The sequence below is a fragment of the Carica papaya genome, chromosome 6 (genome assembly GCF_054855325.1).
Source record: "Carica papaya isolate Zhongbai chromosome 6, ASM5485532v1, whole genome shotgun sequence".
Lineage (NCBI taxonomy): Eukaryota > Viridiplantae > Streptophyta > Magnoliopsida > Brassicales > Caricaceae > Carica > Carica papaya.
The window spans coordinates 26,454,853-26,460,852 of record NC_142314.1 but is presented as its reverse complement, the minus strand read 5'-3'; positions in this window follow the sequence as shown (position 1 = coordinate 26,460,852).

Below are 6,000 nucleotides of genomic sequence, written 5' to 3'. Positions count from 1 at the left end.
ATGTAGTCTACCCCTTCCACAGCACATTTAGCCTAGGATCTTTATCGCTAATAGAGTTCTTCACGATACTATAATTCTTAAATATCTTGGATCAATGAGGCTTTTCTAGATTGATTACTCATTGTAGATTTAACTCTAGTAAAGACTATCTATTTGGGCTTCTAGACTTGAGTTTAGGTTTTTAGGTGGCCAAAGTACTATTTATTCCATTGTGCATATGTTTTTCATATAGTCTTGAGTTTCTGACAAAATTGAAAGGTTGTTTCTCATATTGCATGCCTAGTCCACTACCATATTCCACGTAGTATCACGTAACCATGCTTTTTCAAATCAGGTACCTGATCACCCCCTTTTGTGTTAAAGGTTGGTAATGAGAAGAAGAGGGTTATGATCCAAGAATGTACCAGGGTTATTTCCATCAATGGTGTAGTAGATGTAAAGGCCAATTGTTTGATTTTGTTCTTTCTATTTTCGTCATGATATTGTTAAAAACTCTAACAATAAACTATGTGCTTTTATTTGATTTCTGTGGCATCCAATTATTTCCAAAATTCTTTTCTTTCTTCTTAAATAGGGCAGGCAAAGTATCTCGCTAGATAACCATGAGGCTGACCTAACATATTCTTAGATCCAAAGATTTAAACAATATTAGGAGTAGAGATAAGGTGTAACATTCATACTTGATTTCCATGTAAAATAAATGGCCCTGCTTGTTCCCTGTGAGCTCCATATAAGTGTTCGATGGAATCCCAACTTCTAAAACTATATTTTGACTCTGGATTCATTTAAGTTAGTTTATGAAATATAAACATAATTAATATTACTATTGTATACAAATATAAAAGTGCCCTTAGTTGTCTCCATGAAAAAGCTTGGGCTAACCTTTTGTACTTTGTGATCAACATTTTTATGGAGCCTGAGAAGGTGACCAGCTCACCTCCAAGACCTGTGAGTCAGTCAAGTGTGGGGAACTTGACACTTGAGACTGCTGATTAGAAGATTGGTTGTGGTGCAAGTGTCTTTTTATTGCCACCCACCTGGGCAATTAAAAAAACAACAAAACTAGCCTTCTAAGTAACTATATGTGAATCCTCGTCAAAATGGGACAGTCATATCCTTCTTTTTAGCTCAATGCTGACCTAGGAGGTGACACAGAGGTAGAACTGGAGATTGAGACTTGGCTAAGTCCTAGTGCAAAGGGTCCCTAGTAGTTAAGAACAAGTCCTAAGGTAGGAGATACAGCTAAAAATGATGCCACATTTCCAACAAGTAAGCTAACAACTTTAAAGGATTAAAGATAAGGGACTCTTATGTAGTAACTAGAGGAGAGATCGCCTTATGTACGTCAATTGCCTTTGGTGGAATAATTTGTAAAAGTGAGACATCGATAAGATAGGCAATAGTTAAGATCGTGCCTCAATACCTTCAATGGATTGTAAGAGGTTTCAGCCCTAAGTGATGGCCCATAAAGTCTCATGACGGTACCAATAGAAGTCAGTGTCGCATGGGCTTAAATAAGGTACATTCTTTATGATCATGTCCTAGGGTCTTACGGCCGTAACAAACGTCTATGAACTTTTCATAGAAAATATGTAACTAGTTCTTAGGATTAGATGGCTTAGGTAGGAATAAACAGATGGTAAAAGTCGAGTTATGCCTAGCTTAACTTTCATATTGATATAATTAAGACAACATATTTTCCACTTGAAGGTCCAGGTCGATGAATCGCCCAATTTATTTGCCAATAAAGGTAGCACTGGTAGGATTGATAAGTTCAAAAGGGAGGCTCATTATTCATATCCACTAATACCTTTTAGTGAAGTCTAGTTCTTTCAATGTCATGTCTGGGTTACAACCTTTTGAAAATTAAAATTGACCTATGGACTAACAACCCACACTTGTCCAAAACTCTATATAGGTTCGGTTCATGTTGAAACTTAAAGATAAATAAATATGGACTTGTGCTTTTATAGGTATCCCCATGGTAGGTTTCTAAACATTGAATATGATTTGCTTCAACACCTTCAAAGATATGGTTTTATTAGACATTAATTTCCCAGCCATAATAAGTTGCCAGGTCTACGCCTGGGTGCCAGTATTTTCTTGTAGGTATATTGTGGGAGACATAAGGTTTTGTGTTTTTTGGGTAATTTCTTCAAATTTATTAATTGAGCTCAAAGCTTAGTACAAAACTATCACAATATCTCACTTCTTAAATATAAGCCAACCATAGCAATTAGGTGCAAATGACAAACAGAATATGACAAAAAAAAAGTATGACAAACTCTAGTTCAATACAAATGAGATCACTACCATAAAAAATGAGAAAACCCCACTATAAACCACCCACCATAAGACAAACTTAAACCCTACATCTGAAACAGTCCCTAATATTTGACCAATCACACCACCACAATCGAACATAAGGATAGACTAGACCATTTACATACAAAGAACCCATCAAAAGTGAGCCGAACAACCCCAAAATTAAAACATGATTTGATCCAGACCAATTTACCCAATACAGTCACAATCCACAACCTCTATACAGATGCGATCTAGAGATTACTAGATGGATAAAAGAAGCCAAAATTGGTGAATGAACCCGATAAATGACTAGCCAACTCGCAATGGAGGTGACTTCCTTTAAGTAGAGGAGTGAGATCCATTTTGAAGAAAGACTTAGTGGGGAGCACTTTCAAGAGTTTAACTAGTACTGTTGTGTTACTATTTAAATTAATTGTGTTTCTTTCATAGCACAACAAGCTAAGACAAAAATGTATTATTGATACATTTAAATATACATATATCTATTGTACTGTGACTACCAATGATATATATACATATTGTATTAAGACTGTGAAAGAGTGTACTTATATGATATACTGAAAAATATATTATTACTGATATATATTAAACTACAATTAATTAGGGATACGAAAATATACTCCAATATGATGATCTAGTGATATGAATATATGCATATGGGACTGACTTATTAAGTTATAAATCAAATTAATATTTTAAGTTTAGAAAATAAGTAAATAAACATCTAAAATGAAGTGTTAACTTGTATGCAAATATGAGGTTCATTTATTTAGGGTTAGACAATAAGCATTTATCTTGTGAATTTTCTAACCCTTGTGTGAATGATCTTTTTTGGCCGAATTTGAAAAGAAATTTAGTCTCAGAATATAAAAGTTTTATGATACCTGCCTGCTAAAAAAATAACTTAATACTTTTGTGATCGATTATTTAGATTTAATATATATATATATATGTATGTACGTATTATTTTAGTTTTATGTAGTCTAAAACTTTCATGCGTATGTTTTAACAAGTTCATGCATACTTAAACCCTGGCCTCTAATCCAGTGGTCATACCTCCCAATTCTCAACAAGAGAAAATAGGATAAGAATTGGTTACCACATATTCAACTATTTTTCAAAAGTTGAACAAAAAACTTTACACTTATGAATTATTGTACATTTTATTTTTTTTACTGATAAATTTAACTCTAAAATTAAATTTACTATAATACCCATCTATTTAATTATACATCATCATAACATTGCTTGATATCTTATTTAAATTATAAAACTTTATAAATAAATATAAATCAAATATATTAAGTATTACATGGATTGATTAATAATTAATATTAATATCATGGCGATTTTATTGCTAAAGAGAAGGCTACTGTAGTAATTCTAGGAACAAATTAATTATTATTACTAATTTAATTATTTTAATTAAATAATTTTAACTAATAATTTTTATATTTAATTTACTATTTATTTATATAGTTTCATATTATTAATAAATAATTATTTATATTTAATAATTTGATAGTAATTTTATTTATTTGATAAATTAATAATTAATTTATATATATTTAAATATTACATAATTTAAATAAAGTATTAAAGAATATTTAAGTAATTTATTATTGATTAGAATATATTGTGGTAAATTTAGTAACAAAAACTGTATTACTCAATTTGATAAAATAATGAATTCTCTACATATTTCCCAAAACTTCATAAAAAGTTTTGTGACTTACACTATTGTTGAATTTATCACACATCTGAAAGCACTTATAAAGAATAAATATAGTTATAAAAATGAATTAAATGCATTAAAAAACTTTTTTTCTATTTGAAAAGGTTCAAACTGCCTTGTGCAATATTTTTAATTCAAATACAACTTTTACTCTCAAATTTTACTTGAACAAACGCTTTGTAACAGCTCATATGATGTAAACAATTTCAAATTTGTAAAGCATATGAAATTTAAAATCTTTATAAGTCAATACGTGAAAACAAAATGCATGAAATAAAATATGTTTTATTTTTACGAACCCATTATGATGGAAAAGGATAAACATACATTCAAGGAAAATTAAAAGTATCAAAATTGAAAACCGTAACAATATTAAAATGCTGCTTAGGGACTAATGGAAGAAAACATAGAGAATGGGAAAAATTTGTAAATAAGAAAACATGGGACACCTCAGCACGTGAGGTGTCTATTGGTGTATTAGGGCAGGTCGTATGGCTGGCCACGCAAGCGGATAATAGTGAGAGAGACCAAATGAATTGTTGCGATGAGCCTCTATGGACCAAAGATACCGATCGAACGATCAGGGGATGTTTGACCTTGAGTAGAGACACGCGAATAAAATGGTCACGATCATGTTTATGGGAGATTGCATGGCCCAAAATCACTCGACTTAAAATAGAGATGCAGAGAACCTACAGTCTAGATCACGTGTAAAATGGATCCAATGATCACGATTTAAAAGCCGAGTACATAAAGTCTATTTTACCCTTCATTAAACCTGCATCCAATAGCCACGAGCTTCTGCATGAAAATGGGCAGCGTCGATTTAATTTTCCCCCATACATAAGCTTTTTTCCTCTTTTTTTTCACCAAGAAAAAGGCACCTGAGCGAACAAAAAATTGCACAAAGAGAGGGGACACGAAAGAGATAGTCGAACCTACATGAGGAAAATTTTTCAAGGGAGAGCAATGGATTTACTAAGAGAGGAGTGAGGATTAACTCATAAAATAGAAAGAATGATTATAACTAAAAAAAAAAAAAGGAAAAGGATTTAATCCACGAAGAAATCTTAGGTTAACGAAGCCCTACTACCCAAGCCCGATGCATGCAAGGTAAAATTTCCTCTCATTCTTTCACAATGCGTGCCCATCTTTTAATATTTATTTATTTCTACATGCATGGTATTCTAAAAGCCATAAATTATAACTCAGTCACTAGAAATTGATGGAAAACAATGAAAAATCAGAACTAGAAATGTTGCTGGTACGCATGTTTTACCCCTGTGACTTCCGGTTTAAATTTTAAAGAATTATATGATGATTTAGAAGAATTAAGTGTAACAACTTGCTACCCGGTGGGTAACAGTGTCTGAAAACATATCAGATACGATTGCATTTAATTGAAATAAACACAGAAGTTAAATTCATCCCTGACAAAATATATTAGAGTACTGAAGCAATAAGATTAACTACTTTAACTTACATCATAGTTGTTATGGTAATCCTATGAATTACAAAATATCGGTGATGCAAAAACCATGATCAACTAATGTGATCAAAAACTTCGCATATAATATCAATATTCAGAATCATAAAACTCTCAACAAATCATCCCTACTTGACCTACATTCAACACGTGAATGTCAACTAAAATAATTGGGACGATGACTTGAATTGATTAAATGTCATAAGATGGAACCTTCATAAGTGAAATCAATTCAAAATGGACTGATAAAACGCTACAAGAACTTATCTTGATAAGTTAAATCAATTCCTATTCAACAAGAAGGTTAACAAAAACCTTACTAGGAATGACTACAAGTAGGAATTGAAGACCTATTTATAGAGTAAGTCATGTGCATTACAAGAAAATAAATCTCCTAAATTAGTTGTAGAAATTACAAGAAAATTAAATATTAACTTGAAAGAGAAAATAT